The following is a 20,249-nucleotide window of genomic DNA, read 5'->3' as shown; positions in this document are numbered from 1 at the left end:
CCATGTCCCATCAATCCTCCACATGTCTAGGCCGTGTGTGTCTGTGTGTGTCTGTGTGTGTGTGTGTGTCAAGACACTCAACAAAGTTTTCTTTTTCTTTTTTCTTTTCCCGGATGGATACGGAGATTATTTCACTGCTTTCACTTTTCCTTGGCCAACTTAAGTAACTTAAAGACCCCTGAAGTCAAACATCAGTTTGTCTTCTTGTTCCTTCAGTTGGATGTCTGAGCTTCACTGTGGAAAATGATGTCTGTGCTGAGTTTGACACTAGAAGGCTGTTTCCACAATCATCTGCTGAAAGTGGAAAGTTTCTCAGAGCTCACTGAAAAGGGCATTTTAAACTAGCAAGATTCGTCACATCACAAATCTTGGAGCCAATCCCTGTCCAGTATTCAGCAGTAAAAGCCCCAACACACTCTCACTCCCAACTCGTCATATACTGCATATCGGTCAGGAACCCTTGTCGTCACTTTATCACTAGTGAGAATGTGTTGAAAGCCTGTGTTGTATGCTGTGATTGGCTAGGTATGTTCTAGATCAGGGGCACTCAATTAAAATTCAAAGAGGTCCAGTTAGAGAAAATCTCCTCAAGCAAAGATCCGGAACATTGTAACGTAGCTTGTGCTATGATTCAGTGCCATTGAACTCAATGATTGAAGTAGCCTAATGGTACAATGTCTGTATGTAGTCAACAACTGACTGTTAAATCAAAATAAACATCAACAATGCTTATTTACAGTTTTCATATTTAACTGGATTAATTATACATAACTAGCCTACTATAATAAATAAATGATCTTTTCTCATTTCAAGTAAAATAATGCATTTAAATATAACATACAACAGAGTGCTTTGGAAAAATGTGCATCTTAAAAGGAAGTGCTTTAATTTAAGAGAAATAAGTTTCCCCTTTTCTTCACTCCATTTCATATTTAACACTCTCAGCCAACAAACAAACTTTTCTCTTGAGAGAAGTGAGCTCCCTATCTATCTATCTATCTATCTGTCTGTCTGTCTGTCTGTCTGTCTGTCTGTCTGTCTATCTGTCTGTCTGTCTGTCTGTCTGTCTGTCTGTCTGTCGGTCGATCAACCTCGCATGCTGTTGCGTTGGGCAGTGAGTGTGCCCTGGTGTGTGTATGTGTGTTTGCTCATGTGTGGCGCTTCCATAGACCGGTCAGGATCGCACCTCACTTCACACGAGACATACTGGTTTTGATCTGCCCATAAGAACAATGAATGGACATGTAAGAGTGGTTTCTTTTGAGCACACCATGTGAAATTACCATCTCTCGCCTCGCGTTGCCTCCCCTCCGTCCGTGTGTCACACTCTCGCAGCACCACTCGAAGCAACAGAGAGAAATGATTCGCTTATTTGATTGGCCGAGTAGCATCACGTGTGATGATTTACAGCGCATGCATTGGTCTGTGAGCTTCCTGGCAGATAAACCAGTAGTACCATAAATACTATAAAAGCATGTGCCGGTTAAAATAGAAACGCTCCGTGAAAATGTAAGTTATCAATGATTTGTAGGTTATAGGGCTCGGTCCGGATAGGACGGTGTCTCGGTCCGGATGCGGACCGGAGTCCGGACTTTGAGGATTGCCGTTCTAGATAACCATGATTGGTTGCTTTGGATTTTTAAATGAGGGAGGAGGAGGGGGAAGTCATTTTAAGGATTTTAACAAGATAATTTAACCTTTTTTGTGGGGAAAACCATCAGACACAAATTATTATTCAAAGTAGAGTATTTTATACACATCGTGAAACATGACTTTAGGGCGTCTTTAAATGTATTTTTACTCAGATATACTACGTCACTCAGACAATCCACCAGATGGCTACATCACCTCATTCCACTAACAATAAGCTGTTTTTTGCCTGCTGTGTCTCCTTTAAATCCCTCCAGGTCAGTCCAAGGTGTGTCCCTTTCTCCATTTAGCAGCTGTTTGTGAGCAGCCAGGCAGCATCAGCACCATTATCTAACAACTCATTCCTCCTCTGCCTTCTCCAGAGACCCTGCACCAAGTAAGCTCCCTTAGAGAGAGCGTGATGATGAACCCATTCACCTTCTACCTACAACTCATCACAAAAGCTGCTCCTTGGCCCTCTCCAGCAGCCACACTGACTCAGCAGGTAGATTCTACCTGCTGTAGATATAACCTGAGCACTGCTCTGCCCTCTCAGTAATGTCTGCCTAGATGTTCTGCTGTGCTGTGATCACCAGTCCACTAGGTCACCACCTCTGGGTATTCTTGGAAATGCACATGGCAGAAAAAACGACCATGGTGCTGGGTAACTTAGGCATTTATTTGATGGGGAATGAAGAGGTTTCCTAGTTACTTACTGTTCATCCGTTACCTCAATCTCCAACACACACACGTTTTCTCTGTGCAACATACAGGCCAGAGTGTCTCATCGCACCATCTATTCTACTGTATGTCAGTCTCTTATCGGAGCTGCGTTACTAATAAGTCAAGATCAGAGGCACTGTGCAGCAGAAAAGTTATCTCATTATATTAGTTTAGCTTCTAGACAGCCCTTGTTTTCCTACTGTCAGTGCATTTTCCCATTCACTGCAGCAGTTGTTAACCATATATGTATTTACCAGTACAGCAGTAGTGTTTTGCCTTGAAAAGGCTCTGGCTGACTGTAGTTTTAGTTCAACTATCAAACCGCAAGTAATGCACTACAATCAAGGCACTTCCATCTATTACCATTTGTAAATTCGCATATCATCAGTCCAGTTAGTAGTCTAATCTGATTTGAGTGGACTCTGTCACAATGAGATGTAACTAAGTGCACCAACTGTAGCGGTCTGTTGTGAGCTTTTTGTCTTACCATCGGTACACTCTTCATAGTACCAGTCCAACTCGTAGTAGTCGTCCTTGACAAACCTCTGGCCTCTCGTCAGGCCCCGCCTGTTCATCCTCACTGCTCTGATAGACAGCTCTGTTGTTTCCAATGTCCCAGCATGCTTAGCTGTAACATCTCTGGCACATCAAATATCCCATCATGCTTAGCAGTTACCAGCTGGCCCAAGGTTTTGACCTAAAGAAATGGTTGGTGAGAGCGTGTCCAGTCTCAACATAATATATGTCCTTTCTGTCCCACACTTAGCAGCAAACTGTCAGTGTGTCACTGCCTGCTACACTTGCGGTGTCTCTTCTCGCACCATTGTTTCTTCCACCATGATCAGCTGTCAGCCAAACACATCTTCACATGCCTTTTGCCCATCCTTGGATGCTTCTCCGCTTCAGCGAACTTGCCAGTTGAAATGTGCCAGCGTCCCTCAATCTGTGCAGTCCGTTTTCCTTTCTGTCCATCTTTTCATTTTCCCATTAGTCCTTGGGTGTACAAGGCTTCAGCAAGCATGCCAGATCCTGTCCTCCTACATACATGTTTCCATCTATTTATAGATTTGTCTGTCCTCCTGTCAATTTACCTTCCCATGCTCCCGCCAGTCTGTCTGTCCTCAGGCTGAGTTCTGTCTGTCTGAGGTCACATGAACACTTGTCGTCTCTTTGGTTACATGATGCTCAGTGACAGCCAGAGCTCTACACATGGACCACTGCATCTCGAACAATGACTCCAAATACAGAGAGAGAGAGAGAGAGAGAGAGAGAGAGAGTGCAGCAGCAGTCACGGGTTTTGCAGCAGAAATGATGATAATGATGACTCAGAGGGGTGGGCGGGGTTAGAGGACACACACAGCCAATCAGAGGGAGCGGTATCACCAGCTTGCTCCCACCCTCCGCATCATCACCCCTCCTCTCCTCTACTTTGTCCTCTGTGTGGTTGCTATAGTAACAGGCTCAGCCTCCAGCCAGGCTGAGCGGCATGTACTGTATAGGCAGTTGGCAGGATAGAGGCAAAGTGACCGCCTACTTCCTGCTTCAGCACTGTACCAGAGATTTTCATCCACCATTTCAATCGTGTTTTTACCAGCTCAGAAACATCGCGAAGATCCTATTTTAAACTCTAGTGATACCGAGATCATTATTCATGCTTTTATTTCCTCACGCCTCGATTATTGCAATAGCCCTCTTCTCCAGCCTCAACCACAAATCTCTAAAACGCTGACAGACCGTACAAAACTCAGCTGCCAGACTTTTAACCAGAACAAAGAAGTATGACCACATCACTCCTGTTTTGGCTTCCCTACACTGGCTCCCTGTCTGTTTTAGAATTTATTTTAAGATGTTACTGTTCACTTTTAAAGGAGAATTTCGGTTTTTTACACCACGGTCCTCATTTCCAGCTTAAAATATTATGTTTTACTCACCGAAATAGTTTGGCTTCATTCGGATGGCCACGGAAGATTTTAGCTCCGAGTAGTCTCCTCAAACAGGCTATAACGAGAGCCTGCGGCGAGTGCGGGGCATGCTGCACACGCTCTCTAAATGACACTTTTTCTGTCAGATCACGGTTCATTATGGTTGTAAATATAATTATTTAGCTAATAGCTAGAAGCTAAGCTAACATCAACACAACAGTCAACGTTGATCTGCCCCGGATGGGGTTACAGTGCCCATCTTCCCCCTGTGAAACCACACTTCTTCAGAGGAACCACAGAAGGGGGTTAGATACGCACTGTAACCCCATCCGGGGCAGATCAACACCGACTGCTGTGTTGATGTTAGCTTAGCTTCTAGCTATTAGCTAAATAATTATATTTACAACCATAATGAACCGTGATCTGACAGAAAAAGTGTCATTTAGAGAGCGTGTGCAGCATGCCCCGCACTCGCCGCAGGCTCTCGTTATAGCCTGTTTGAGGAGACTACTCGGAGCTAAAATCTTCCGTGGGCATCCGAATGAAGCCAAACTATTTCGGTGAGTAAAACATAATATTTTAAGCTGGAAATGAGGACCGTGGTGTAAAAAAACGAAATTCTCCTTTAAGGCTCTCAATGGCCTGGCCCCAGAATATATTCAAGACCTTTTAACACCGTATATTCCTCCCCGCAATATTAGATCCTCAGGCAGTGGTCTCCTGGCCCTCCCTGAGTCCAGGCTGAAAACTAAAGGGGACAGAGCCTTTGCCATCAGGGCCCCTCGACTCTGGAATGACCTCCCTATGGAAATAAGGCTGTCTGAGTCAGTGCCTTCTTTTAAGTCTCAACTTAAAACCTATTTTTACAGGAAAGCATTTACTAATTTGATCTGAGTCCCCCCCTTTATGCTGGGTTTTAATCCTTCTTTTAAGTTTTTATTACATGTTTGATCTCTTATGCTGCGTCTTATATTTTGCATCTTGGATATTGTTTTACTCATGTTCTCTGTGCCCACTTGGGCCCTGTTTTTATTGTACAGCACTTTGTAACTATGTTTTGAAAAGTGCTATATAAATAAAGTGTATTATTATTATATTATTAGGGGTTCAAGCCCCGAAGGGGCTGAAACCCTATTGTTTTTGTGCCGGTTTATTATTGTTGTCGTTTTCCATCTGCCTCGACGCAAATTCCCGTGAGTTGGTAAATGCTAGAGACCTGAAATTTCCCACACTGACAGATATTGGTGGCTGGTTTCTGCTCAAGAAATCTTTTTCGAATTGGCCTGAAGGTGGCGTTATAATTAGAGGTTTTACGTTAAAGGCCATAACTTCCACGCCGTTTGTCCGATTTTCAAACTTTCTTTTTCCACATGTTCAGGTGAACCTACTCTACTAAGTTGCCATAAGGACCCTCAAGGAAACTTTTTGAGATATTTTGAAAAGTTTGGAAAACACATTTTCGAGATCTCCTCCTAGACCGTTTGACCGATTTCCACCAAAATCGCCAGGAAGCATCTATGGAGCAAGCTCTACAAATTGGCTTTTTGAAACTTTTGAAATCTACTTTCGTTTCGGAGATATTAATCGTTAAATTTGTGAGTGGGGGTGGCCTCTCAGCTAAATTGTCATAACTTCATGACCGATTAAGGAATCTTCACGAAACTTGCTGGAGATGTTTCGGAGATCATCAGAGACTATGTGTGTCAAATTCTGTGCAATTCGACCAAAAGGGGGCGCCATAAATGCCATAAATGTGCGTGGCCTAACACAAAAAAGGCCGTAACTGCACCTGTTTGTCCAATGATCGCGAAACAAAATCAGAAGTTTTGTCATAATTGGTGAAAGTGGGCGGGGTCTATGGTGTAAGCATGTAATCGCTGTAAATCAAGTCCATTTGCATAATCGGTTGCAATCTTCTAAGCCTCATCTGGAATGGCATTTCTGACATGCTATTTCGCGATTTGACCAAAAGGGGGCGCCGCAGACGTACAAAGTGGGCGTGGCCTAACACAAAATATGCTGTAACTTCACACCCGTTTGTAACTCCCAGGCTGGTTCTCCAATTTTCAAGCAACTTTTTTCCACATGTTCACCTGAATGTGCTCTACAAATTTGCCTCAAGGACTATTAGGTGTTCAATTTGCGCAAGGCTTGAACCCCTGCCATTGCCGCTTGTGGCTATATTTATTATTTATTTTCCCATACACATTTCGTAAAATGCTTATAAAAATAGTTTTACTGGTTCAAACCAAACGGTACAGATATATTATAGCATAACATTTCACTGGGACCAAAACGTAAAAAAATGCGGGTTTAAAGAAAATATTTTTTCTTTTTATATATATTTTTGTCTGTGTCTTGTCTGAATAGCAGTCAGCTACATAGAGCACAGAATGACTGTGGAGTATATACGACTGGATTATATCTGCCAATCAGAAAACCTGTCTACTCTGTCTAGTGAGCCATGTGGGTATGATGTTATCACAACAACACGGAGTATGGCAGAAAGGCTGTTTCCCTATTTGTCAACTGACTTGGTGTCATCATCCCCTCTGACTCCTCCTCCTCTGATGCAGCAGGTTAGATAAAAATAAAAAAATAAAAAAATAAAAACTTGATATGCCGATACATTCTCGGGGGATGCAACATTATGCACATTGCACTGTGAATTCAAAACACTCAATTTATCCAATCAGGATTGAAATGGCAACTGTAGGTTAAGATGTTGGAAAGGACAAGCATTCCTACAGTTTAGAAAGGAGTACAGGCATATTAAATACCATCATCTCTGGCCAGTCCTGTGGTGCACGCTTGGACATTTTTGGCCGGTGTGTGCGCATGCGCCACCGGGCTGTCATCTCCACTCATCCATACAATTTGCGTGCCAGACCTGGCGACAGACCTGGGGACAACCTGCTTGCGAATCTGGTCTGGTCGTCCCACTGGTCACCGCTGTACGGCGCTGTACTCCGCTTTCAAGTTCTTGCCGCGGGGGGGGGGTTCGTCCTGCCTACAGTTGTTTCCAATGACCACAGAGCGTGTATAGAGAAAGTGACCACAGAGCGTGTATAGAGAAAGTGACCACAGAGCGTGTATAGAGAAAGTTGGGAGCGTTAGAGAAAGTTGTGCACTTGTGCGCCAAGGCAGCGCTGGCGTCCCACAGCTGCTGAGCTAACGTTGTTTTCAATCTGCTTAATTGCATATTGCGGGCGGACCAGCGTTCTTCTTCCAGCGTTTACTTTCTGTCTGCTCCTTGTGTTTGAAGCACATTCACTTGGCTATCCTGCATCTCTTTCTACAGTCTGTGGTCACTAGGGATGTTCATCAATTATCGAAAATCGATAATTGATCGTTAAGGATTGGAATCGATCCTGTGGCATTTGGATCGATTTTTTAATTATTAAAAAAAAAAAAAAAAAAAAAAAAAAATTGGACTAGGTTTGGGTGGAATTCGTTCCTCCTCGCCCCACTCCATTGCACAGCCGACTAACGTGAGGTGGAGCTTCATATAGTCTCTAGTTTTCTGGCTGGGCACGGGCCTTTGTGCCAACAAAACTGTTTTAAACATGGGAAATTCACACCGGCATGCGCCGGGGACAGCAGTGTTGGAGAGGAGACACATTGAAATAAAGAGTTCATTGAGGAGAACACGTTGTCTTTCGTATTTTCTGCCATAGGCATTCATTTTGTAAAAAAAAAAAAAAAAATATATATATATATTAAAAATTTTCTAAGTATTAACACATTGAGTGCCACAGCGCTTCAGTAAAATTGTCTGCAGCCTGTGCCAGATTCACTTCCATTCAGTTGAAAACAGCTATAGAATTTTTTCTATTATGGCTATATTGACGGGGCTGGACTTTAATGAAACATTGAACACTCCTGCTTCTTCCAAAGAAGAAATTTTGTTTCTAGACAGTTCCATTATGAAATGACAGCCTCTGAAAAAAGTGCACTTTCAAGGGTTTTCTGTCGTTTTTTTTTACTTTCCAAGATATAGTCACTTTTATGAATACCTTTTGCACTCTAATTTCGAGCACATTCACTGACTCTGGCTGGTGTTTTCTGATGTGGTGGCGTGGTGTGGTGTCTGTGCAGCCTGCGTGCCCCCCCCCCCCCCCCCCCCCTCCCCTCTCCACCTCTGAGCTGCGGGCTCCTCCCACACGCACAGAGTTTGTTTTCTCGACTCCGTTTTTGCCCCGGACGGATCCCAGCGCGCATCAAGGAAATGATGCGCGCTGGCAAACGCGACTGAACGAAAAGGCTTGGCCGTTCGGCTTCGGATGCTGGCTTTCTGGCAGGAAATCGTGTGGAGATAGATAGAAGCATAAGAGCTCAGTTGTGAGCGCGGATGCAGCCGAGCCCACTCTCCGCTGCAGACAGAGCAATATATACGGCTCTGGCTGAAGCATACATCGGTTTCCTCTTTGATCACGTCTTTCCCTGCTGTCTCCTGTACAAAGTAAAGGATCTGAGGTGGGTGGCGCAGCTTCCGTGACGATGTTTAAGGTGGCGCCGTGTGATCCCTTGAAGGGATTCATGCTCACTGGCTAGGTACGACCTTAAACAGCAGAATTATGGAATAATATGAATTATGATTTTAGGACGTCGACAGACGTCCTTGGCACTCCTCGTTACTTTTTTTTAGGACGTGCACAGACGTCCTTGGCACTCAATGTGTTAATATGATCGATAATCGATAATTGATCGTTAATTTTCACCGATTATCGATTTTGGAAAATTTTCAAAATGAACATCCCTAGTGGTCACACTCAGTGGGTCAGACAGACAGCAGTTTCGCTTGCTAGCCTGCATGAAAGACACCACTGTGTGTTTTATGTTTCAGGGTCTATTTGTACCGGGTGTAAATATCTTCTGCCGTGTTGTGGGGCTATTCATACCCCCTATTTACAAGCACAGCAGAGTGGAGGAGGCTCGGAGCTGCCTGCGAGTCAGTGGGAGGGCAGTACAGCGAGGCAGGGCAGTACAGCCTACTACAGTAGGCTATATACACGCGCACTACATCCATGTAGGCTATCTGGAGTTCATCTTTTAATTAAATTACCCTAGCCTTGTTTAGATAACAGTGGATAATAATAGGAATATTAGTGTTGATTATTAGCAAAATATCCCATCCAGATGGTCTCAAAAGGTTGCTTGCAATTTCCTCATAGCACTCCTGACGTGACTGTGTTGGCAAGTTATGCTTCTTAGTAGAAACTATTTATTTATATTATAAGTAGGCTATTAAAACTATTTTAGGAACCATTTTACCCTGACTCACTGTACAAGCAGGCCTCAACGGGAACCAAGAACTGAATTATTGATGGTAAAACATCCACTTTGCAGTCCATTAGTCTGCTGGGTGTGTGTGTGTGTGTGTGTGTGTGTGTGTGTGTGTGTGTGTGTGTGTGTGTGTGTTTTGTTGTGTGTTTTATGTGTATGTGTATGTGTGTAGGTGCATGTGCGTGTGTGTAGACACTAGGGCATTCACAGACTAGTCGACTAGTAAAACCACTAGTCGACACTGTGCTTAGTAATCGACTAGTCGTTTTTTTTTTATCTTTAAGAAAGAACATGAGGTATTTACACGACATACATGGACTATCATATCCCATATCCCCCACAAAGAACATCAAAACACAACAAAACAAAACAAGAAAACTGCATAAGATACACAATAATCCAAGAACAAACAAGACTATTGGACAAACAACCAAACAAAAACAATGCATTCAAAGTAAATGCATAGATCTTGCCCTGTTGGCAGCTAGGAAATGCATAGCTTTAAATTGGAAAGCATCCAATCCCCCAGCTGTAGTTCACTGGTGAACTCTCAAGCTACCATACGTTGGATAACATTTACTACAAGAGCAAAGGCAGATTCTTAGACATCCCCAAAATATGGCAACCACATACAGAGTTTGACTTTAAGAACTTTTTACCCCAGTGTCATTAGGCTTATCAGGATAGGAGCTGAATGCATTGTTTTTGTTTGGTTGTTTGTCCAATAGTCTTGTTTGTTCTTGGATTATTGTGTATCTTATGCAGTTTTCTTGTTTTGTTTTGTTGTGTTTTGATGTTCTTTGTGGGGGATATGGGATATGGGATATGATAGTCCATGTAAGTCGTGTAAATACCTCATGTTCTTTCTTAAAGATAAAAAAAAAAAACGACTAGTCGACTACCTTTAGGGACGACTAGTCGACTAGTTAAATTCACTAGTCGTGAATGCCCTAGTAGACACGTGCATACTTAAAATCAAAACATCACCACAACATCATCGTCATATCACGTGAGGGCGCGAGAGAGAGAGCCATCAGGTATGTTTGTTGTGGCAACCCTGGCCAGCTGTCACTTTTGTGAGAGCAAAATGATTGATTGATTGCAGTATTGATGGATCAACAAAGCATTTAGACATTTTACCATTACACTTCAACACCCTGATGGGCATACAGCCACCAGAAAGCTCGCTCTCTGTCTCACTCTCCTCCCTGTTCAAGGTCCGTATAAATCTATCAATCTTAAATCCTCATTGTCACACTCCAGTCACAGTGTCCTGAAGGTTAAATCTATTGTTCGGTCACTAGTGTTTGGTGTCATCGCAGTATCAGAGCTCCAACAGTTCCAGGGACAGGACCGCTTCTGAACTGAGCAGTAATGGAAAGCTGTGTAATATGAGACTTGTCAGTATTTGATGGACTTACAGAAGTATTTGAGGGTCTCCTCTATCTGTTCGGTAGTGAGGTCGAGGGCGGGGGAGTCAGGGGAGACGAGCGGCGTGTGCAGCCAATCATCTTGGTCGTAGCCGAAGATGGTGTCCGCCCTCAGCCGGTAGACTGGCAGCTGTTCCTCCAATAAGCTGATAATCTCAAGCTCCGGCAAGTCAGTACTGTTACACACATCTACACACAGAGAAGGCAAGAGAGAAATAGACATTATGTATTGGTTACTTTTCTTTGGCGACATTTTCTCCTTAAAGTTGTGATACATCGTATCATTTAGAGGCAATAATGACAGAATGGTGATATAATGTCAGTTATGGGGATTTGTAATAATTTCACTTGGAACATTTCTCTCCCATTGAAAAGCATCCCAACACGTTTGGTGCCTCCAAGCAAAATATGTGAAGGTGCAGGATGTCCTCTGGTGGCACAGTGAAGAACTACCATCTCTTCTCCCAGCTCTTCATCAGCATTCAAATGGAAACCAACTGAAGATTACTGTAAATTAATGTATGCCATTTTGCATCCCCAGTAAAATGAAAGCAAATGCTTAGTTGGAGTGGGGCAGCCCAATGTGACGGTTCTACTCACATTTCCCCCCCTTTTTTTCCTCTTAACACGTTCACTGCCATTGACGAGTTATCTCGGCTTACAGAATCCAACGGTTCACTGCCAATGACGAGTTATCTCGGCTTAAATTTTTTTTTTTTTTTTTTGACGGTGGGACGTGGATCAACGCTCCCCACGTCTCCTATAAAAATATTGGAGTCAGCGAACGTGTACAACCCATTCCACGGACCCACTAAGTGGCGACAGTGCTCTCCACACTAGGAAAAGCAGAGCCAAAACTGTAGGGTAACGCGCGAGGAAACCATTCTCTACTGTAAAATGGATTGGCGAAAACGCTTTCACTTTCGCGCATTATCGCGCTGGGAGCTGGCGGTGGGGGATTCCAAAAATAGACTGGGTGGAAAACACACTTTGAAACACGCAGCATAAAGCCTAGAATCGCACAAAGCTTCATCAAAGCTCTCAAACCCAAGAAACAAGTGAGCCCTATCCACACTCGCTGCCAGGGAGGGAGGCTGCTCAAACTCGCAGCAGCAGCAGCAGCAGCAGAACACTCGCTTGTGACAAAAGCTGCTGAAAGCCACCAGACACGCCCACGGAGGGAGGAGTTTGAAGGAGAGGGCGTTCAGAACTATATTGTTTAGATGTCTGATCTCTCACTGATGCCAAAAATAAATGGTTAAAGTGACTGTTCTGCCTGTTTGATTGAATTTCACAAAACTGCGATTATCTCAGCTTTCACTCTCAGACGCTGAAACCATGCTGTACTCAACGGCTAATATCTACATAACTACTAACTCTACAAACTAACTCTTTTAGACAGAGAAAGCACACATTCTATTAGTACTTTTGTGAAGTTTGTGTTCACAAAGTCCAAGCAGAAAATAATCCTCGGCTCTTGTAAAATGAGCCAGAATCCTCAAAAAAACCCTCTGGCAGAACCTACCTACAGTAAAAAAAAAAAGGCTGGCAGTGAATGTGTTAATTGTGCATCGCAGTAAGACTGTGCAGAGTAAGAGATGGCAGTTAACAATATACAGTATTCATGGAATGATCTGTACATCACAAGTGTTGTCATTGACAAGACAGACATCGCCAAGACAATATTACAGCCAAAGCGGTCGACAAACTCACAGCTGCTCCTTCACAAAGTCAACAACAGCATTCCACTGAAGCCCACTGAGTCGACCAGGGAGCCAAGATTTATGTTTTGCTGTGGAAAATCAAGCTTTCAGCTGCTCATTGTTCACAGCTGTTTAGTGCTCTACTGAACAACCTCGCTGTTCACACAGCTGTTTAGTGCTCTACTGAACAACCTCGCTGTTCACACAGCTGTTTAGTGCTCTACTGAACAACCTCGCTGTTCACACAGCTGTTTAGTGCTCTACTGAACAACCTCACTGTTCACACAGCTGTTTAGTGCTCTACTGAACAACCTCGCTGTTCACACAGCTGTTTAGTGCTCTACTGAACAACCTCGCTGTTCACACAGCTGTTTAGTGCTCTACTGAACAACCTCACTGTTCACACAGCTGTTTAGTGCTCTACTGAACAACCTCACTGTTCACACAGCTGTTTAGTGCTCTACTGAACAACCTCACTGTTCACACAGCTGTTTAGTGCTCTACTGAACAACCTCACTGTTCACACAGCTGTTTAGTGCTCTACTGAACAACCTCACTGTTCACACAGCTGTTTAGTGCTCTACTGAACAACCTCACTGTTCACACAGCTGTTTAGTGCTTACTGAACAACCTCACTGTTCACACAGCTGTTTAGTGCTCTACTGAACAACCTCACTGTTCACACAGCTGTTTAGTGCTCTACTGAACAACCTCGCTGTTCACACAGCTGTTTAGTGCTCTACTGAACAACCTCGCTGTTCACACAGCTGTTTAGTGCTCTACTAAACAACCTCGCTGTTCACACAGCTGTTTAATGCTCTACTGAACAACCTCGCTGTTCACACAGCTGTTTAGTGCTCTACTAAACAACCTCGCTGTTCACACAGCTGTTTAGTGCTCTACTGAACAACCTCGCTGTTCACACAGCTGTTTAGTGCGCTACTGAACAACCTCGCTGTTCACACAGCTGTTTAGTGCTCTACTAAACAACCTCGCTGTTCACACAGCTGTTTAGTGCTCTACTGAACAACCTCGCTGTTCACACAGCTGTTTAGTGCTCTACTGAACAACCTCGCTGTTCACACAGCTGTTTAGTGCTCTACTAAACAACCTCGCTGTTCACACAGCTGTTTAGTGCTCTACTGAACAACCTCGCTGTTCACACAGCTGTTTAGTGCTCTACTGAACAACCTCGCTGTTCACACAGCTGTTTAGTGCTCTACTAAACAACCTCGCTGTTCACACAGCTGTTTAGTGCTCTACTGAACAACCTCGCTGTTCACACAGCTGTTTAGTGCTCTACTGAACAACCTCACTGTTCACAGCTGTTTAGTGCTCTACTGAACAACCTCGCTGTTCACATAGCTGTTTAGTGCTCTACTGAACAACCTCACTGTTCACACAGCTGTTTAGTGCTCTACTAAACAACCTCGCTGTTCACACAGCTGTTTAGTGCTCTACTGAACAACCTCGCTGTTCACATAGCTGTTTAGTGCTCTACTAAACAACCTCGCTGTTCACACAGCTGTTTAGTGCTCTACTGAACAACCTCACTGTTCACACAGCTGTTTAGTGCTCTACTGAACAACCTCGCTGTTCACACAGCTGTTTAGTGCTCTACTAAACAACCTCGCTGTTCACACAGCTGTTTAGTGCTCTACTGAACAACCTCGCTGTTCACACAGCTGTTTAGTGCTCTACTGAACAATGCATCCATTTACTGCTCTAATGCAGTGCCATCTGGGTGTAGCCGGTTTAGCCACAGAAGCACAATTCTTCCTGTCTGTTATAGCATATTAAACAATTCTAACCAACTCCAACTCTGGACTCTACAACCAACTTTTGCTACCTGTAATTCAAACTCGTAACCAAAATCTATACTGTGTGGGAAACACTGAAGTTATCAGCACTAGTTTGCAGGATTTGAATCACTATGTATGCAATGCTGCAAGTGACCTACAGATCCAAGATGTTGTTGGTCATACAGAATTAGTACACACACACACACACACCAAGATTATACATACAGTATATCCCCTCTGTTTCTCTCTCTCTCCATTTCTGTCTGTCACTCGCCCTGTGTGTGCCTCCCTATCTCTCCATCTCCAACAATGCTGCCTCTCAGTTCCCTAATCCAGAATGACTGACTGTGCTGAAACAGGGAAACATAGGCACACACACATGACATGGACACACCCACGAACGCACAGTACAGTAGCATACACACACACACGCACGCACGCACGCACACACACACACACACACACACACACACACACACACACACACACACACACACACACACACACACACCTACCTTTTGCTGTCTCTACTGACCTTGTGTCAGTGCACAGTGCACACAGTTTGTGCTATTATTATCTTGTGCTATATTATGCTTGTTTCGGGGGGCCATAGTACAATGGTCACATTTGAAATCAATACAGACTGGCAATTTTGGATTTGAACCTGTAATATTTTCCTTTATGATGTTGTACTTTACTTTGCATTGCATTATCCACATTGATTGTGTCCCAGTTACCTATTACTAACTCTGCTGAAGGTGATAACTGCCCATCTGACTGAATGGCCTCAAACAGCTGACCTTCCCAAAGTAGATAGCAGTTTTGGTTTGAGTTCAACACACTGTTGAGTTTAATTCAAATTCACATGGCTCTTTATTGTAAAGGGGCACTCAACTTTGGTGTTGAGAGATAATGCGTCTGGATTCGTATTTTCAGTAATGTTATCTGAAGGACACCTCCAGTCCAATTCCATGTAGTGCTGAAGAAACAAGACTAGTTTTTTGTTTTTTGACAATATTTTTACTCTTTTCAGTTAGCAAATGATTGCAACATGGGCAGTGCAATAGATCACCTTGCAAACAAGAACATGTAGCCGCTCCCGCCATCTTCCTCCCACCCCTCACCCCCATCCCCTCACAAGACAAAAAACAGACAAAACTAGAAAAGTGCACTCGGTGGAGTGCAGATCTCCGCCAGGCCTGCGTTTTCCCCCAAGCTGACCCACAGAGCATGTGTGTGACAAGACATCGCCGGAATGTAATGTGTTAGTGACTGTTGTCATACTGAGATGCTATTGTAAATCAAATATTGTTATTATTATTGCCTGCTTTTATTGTAGGCCTGTGTTAGCTAGGCCAGTTGGTTGGTAACATTACATACAATGCCAACAACAATATTATGAATGTAACCCCCGTCGTTTGAATATTATTTGACCACATATTGTGACTGTGGGGCGAAGAGAACAACACTGGTATGTGAGCACCATTGAACAGACTGGGCCGGGGCCATCTACCAAGTTATCCGGTTAAGACAGCCCCAACATTTTTGTAAAGATGCCAAATCATTCATATACACCACTGGTTACCCGCCTCAAATGGTGACAATAGTGAATTTAGTGATGAAATAGCGCGTGAAAATTGTAAAAACGTACCATGGTCCGTATAGTAATGGAGGCGAAGGAGAAGTCTTCAACCCACAACAACAGAAATAAGCAGCAATCTGACGTGACCATACTAACCATAAGGAAGCTAGACACTTTTAGTTTCAAAATAAAAGCGCCATGAGCGCCAATGTATTACTGCATGACTCACTAAGGGTTAAAATTGACTTTTCGAAGCCACATTTATTAATTAATACACAGGACAAGATGTTACTATCCCTTGTGCCAAAATCCAAGGAAAAACACATTTAGAAGCCCAATCCAGAATAAAACAAGCTAACAGGCTAACAAACTAATAAACAAGACACAAATCACCAGTTACCTACCCTAGCCAACAGCAGTATGAAGCATGTCATTGGGGTTTTCAAGTGGGCACCTTCCTTCACCGACGTTTCGTTAAGTTAGGCCCACGACACCTCAAGAAGGCTTAACGGTGTAATCCAGCGTCCTGGAAACACCCCCCTCCATGCTACCACCGCACAACTGCATATTACCTCACTATCTAAGCCTAGCTATCCAGGTCGATTCGGTATGACATTCCTGACTACACCACCACTGTCAATGATTCAGCCCTGTTGATGCGGACCGTTAATCATGACCACCAACAAACAATCCCTAACTACACCACCACTGTCAATGATTCAGCCCTGTTGATGCGGACCGTTAATCATGACCAACAAACAATCCCTAACTACACCACCACCGTCAATGATTCAGCCCTGTTGATGCGGACCGTTAATCATGACCAACAACAAACAATCCCTAACTACACCACCACTGTCAATGATTCAGCCCTGTTGATGCGGACCGTTAATCATGACCAACAACAAACAATCAATCTGACCTTAGCGAGCTCCCCAGCTAGCATGTTTCCTCCTTATCCACAGCCATTCACTTGCTCGTTCTGCTGCCTGAGACATGTTGCTAACCGCAAGTTTCAGGCTCCGTCCCCGAATGCCCAACTCAGTTAGTAAGGCAATAACGGACTTTGCCACAAAACCACGGCAGCCCACCTCTACAGGCCGCACTCGAGCCCTCCAACCTCGCTGCTCTGCCTCTGCTGCCATTTCAGCATACCTAGCTTTCTTGCGCTCATAAGCCTCCTCAACTCGATCTTCCCACGGGACTGTGAGTTCGATAAAATAAACTCTCTTCTCTACCTCAGACCACAGTAACAAGTCCGGACGTAGCCGGGTGCTAACTATATATGCTGGGATGACTAGCTGTTCATTCAAGTCAACCCTCATTTCCCAGGCTCCACCTACACTTAGCTGCCCTAACTTGTGCCTGACCTTAATTGGTCTAATCTTTTCTCCCTCACGTACAAATTTGATCTGTCTATTCTCTTTGCTAGCAACTAGAGAATTTACTTCTAGCCGCTTTTCCTCAACTGCAGCTGCCAAACATTTCAACACCTGGTTGTGACGCCAGGTGTATCGCCCCTGGGAGAGACTGACCTTACACCCTGACAGTATATGCCTCAATGTACATATACTAGAACACAACGGGCAGGCACCATCCTCGCCCAACCACTGATTTAAGTTCTGGGGAGATGGCAGCACATCATAAGTAGCCCCTAGAATAAATCTAATTCTGCTGGCCTCCATGCTCCACAACTCTCTCCACTTCAACTTTCTCTTCTCTACACTCTCCCAGTTCACCCACTGTCCTTGCTTTGCCTGCGACACTGCCTTAGTACATCTTACTGCCTCCTCTTGCCTATGTACTTCTTCAACTACCATCTTCCTCTTTTCTATTACTGATGCCTTGTTCCACACAGGTTTCCCTATGCACAACCCTAAGCCTCCACGCCCATGCTGCACCTGACCTATGATATCCCTGTGTCTAAGAGCTGACTGTGCTTGCTGTACTGCCTCCTTTGGGTTCCACTTCCTCCCTGTTTTAACTGTGGGCGCTACACTCCTAACCACTGGATCCTTTGACTGAGTCAGAGTCATTTCCAGTCTAACCTTAGCACACTTGAACTCCTCTGTCAGGCTAGATAATGGCAATTCCAATATGCCTTTCCCATATAAGGCTACACTGCTTAGGCAGCGTGGGACTCCGAGCCATTTTCTAATGAATGAGTTAATCATCCTTTCTAGCTTTTCTACCTTTGAAAGGGGAACCTCATACACTGTCAGTGGCCACATCAACCGAGGCAACAATCCAAACTGCAAACACCACAACTTTAACTTTCCTGGGAGCCCTGACTTGTCTATACTTGAAATACCTTGAATCATTTCCTGCCTCACCTCCTCAAACTGTCCCTTATCACTGAGACTTGCATCATACCATCTTCCCAAACTCTTGACTGGTTTCTCTAACACTGTAGGCACCACCTCATCATTTATAACAAACTTCTTACCTACTACCCTCCCTTTAATGATTGAAATACTCCTGGACTTACTTGGCTTCACTTTCATTCTAGCCCACTGCAGATTACTATTTAACTTATCCAACAATCTGCTAGTACATGGAGCGGTTGACGTCATAGTCGTCATGTCATCCATGTATGCCCTAATTGGAGGGAGCCGCAGCCCTCCCTGCAGCCTTTCTCCACCCACTACCCATTTTGAAGCCCTAATAATGATCTCCATTGCCATGGTAAAAGCTAATGGGGAAATTGTACACCCTGCCATAATGCCTATCTCCAGCTGCTGCCAAGCTGTAGTGTACTCTGCTGTGGTAAAGCAGAGTTGAATATCTAAGAAGTAGGCTTTAACTAAGCTCTTTATACTACCTGGCACTCTAAAGAAATCAAAGGCCTCCCATAACAGACTATGCGGCACTGACCCGAAAGCATTAGCCAGGTCCAAGAATACTACATGCAGGTCTCTCTTCTCACGCCTAGCTGACTGGATTTGGTGCCAGATCATGCTGGTGTGCTCTAAGCACCCGGAGAAGCCGGGAATTCCAGCCTTTTGCACCGAAGTATCTATTAGCCTATTCTTTTCTAGATAACTAGACAGCCTCTGTGCCACAACACTAAAGAAAACCTTCCCTTCAACATTAAGTAGACTGATAGGTCTAAACTGACTTATCTCTAACGAGTCCCTTTCTTTAGGAATGAAGATTCCCCCTGCTCTACGCCATGCCTTAGGAATAACCTGCTTCTTCCAGACTACCTTCATCAGCTTCCATAGAAACTGCAACACATCTGGAGCACTCTTATACAGCCGGTAGGGGACTCCATTAGGACCCGGGGCTGAAGAGGCCCTTGCACGTCTCACTACTTCTTGAACTTCTTTCCACCTTGGTGGGCTATCATCACACTGGCTCTCTATTTCACCAATAGGTGGAATATCAGCTGGGACTGTCATCTCTCTAAACCTTTCCCTATCTTTGTGAACCTCCTCCAAATATTCCTCAAGCTTCTGCTTAGGTACCATAAGGCTACCATTCTTTTCCTTACTAAACAGTGACTTCACAAATCTAAATGGATCCTTATAGAATGCTATTCTAGCTCGCTCTTTCTTTTTCCTATTTTTCCTAATGCTCTCTGCTCTTCTTAAAACTGCCAACCGATCCCTCACATCTGACTGCAAGCAATCAATGCCTTCCTTCTCAACCTCTGTAGCTTTCCTCCACTGCCTCTTAAGCTGTCTTCTCTCCTGGATAAGTCTATCTATCTCTTGTTGGCGCCTAGATTTAACTACCTCACCCTCTAGTTTCTTCCTTTTCTCAAAGACGCCAAACCTTTCCTTACCATAATCATAAATACAATCTCCCATTTTCTCCAACTTACTCTCAGCAGTTCCTTTAAGTTTCTCTAACATCCTAACCAAATCACTATTGATATCTTCCCACTTCCTACTTTCCGCTGCACCTGGCCACTTAACTCTAGGCTTCTGACCGCTAATCTTCTCCCTTTTTGGCTGGCTGGCCTCTCTGCTTTCCTCGGTGCTAGGACCTGCCTCAACATCAGGGGTGCTGATGTCCTGCGAGCTGTGGGTTACTTCCTGTCGCTGGACTTCACCCGACTGACTTGATAAACTTCTTAAGAAATAATTATCAATGCGGGGTCCCTGTGTTCCCTCTACCAAGCACCTCTTCCTGCCTTGATGGATTCTAAGGCCCCTCAAAGTTGTTAC

At 44.1% G+C, this 20,249-nt stretch overlaps 1 protein-coding gene across 1 annotated transcript in view; it reads right to left on the bottom strand.

Moving 5' to 3' along the window:
• The window catches only part of trak1a (trafficking protein, kinesin binding 1a), a gene marked incomplete at its 3' end in the record, with an annotated part of 120,083 nt that overhangs the window by 78,708 nt on the left and 21,126 nt on the right, over positions 1–20,249 (bottom strand). The window contains 1 exon segment of the mRNA XM_083662183.1: positions 10,982–11,179.

Source organism: Poromitra crassiceps (genome assembly GCF_964638095.1).
Source record: "Poromitra crassiceps genome assembly, chromosome: 1".
NCBI lineage: Eukaryota > Metazoa > Chordata > Actinopteri > Beryciformes > Melamphaidae > Poromitra > Poromitra crassiceps.
Note: the sequence above shows the minus strand (reverse complement) of the source record. Positions and strands in the feature narration are given on the sequence as shown.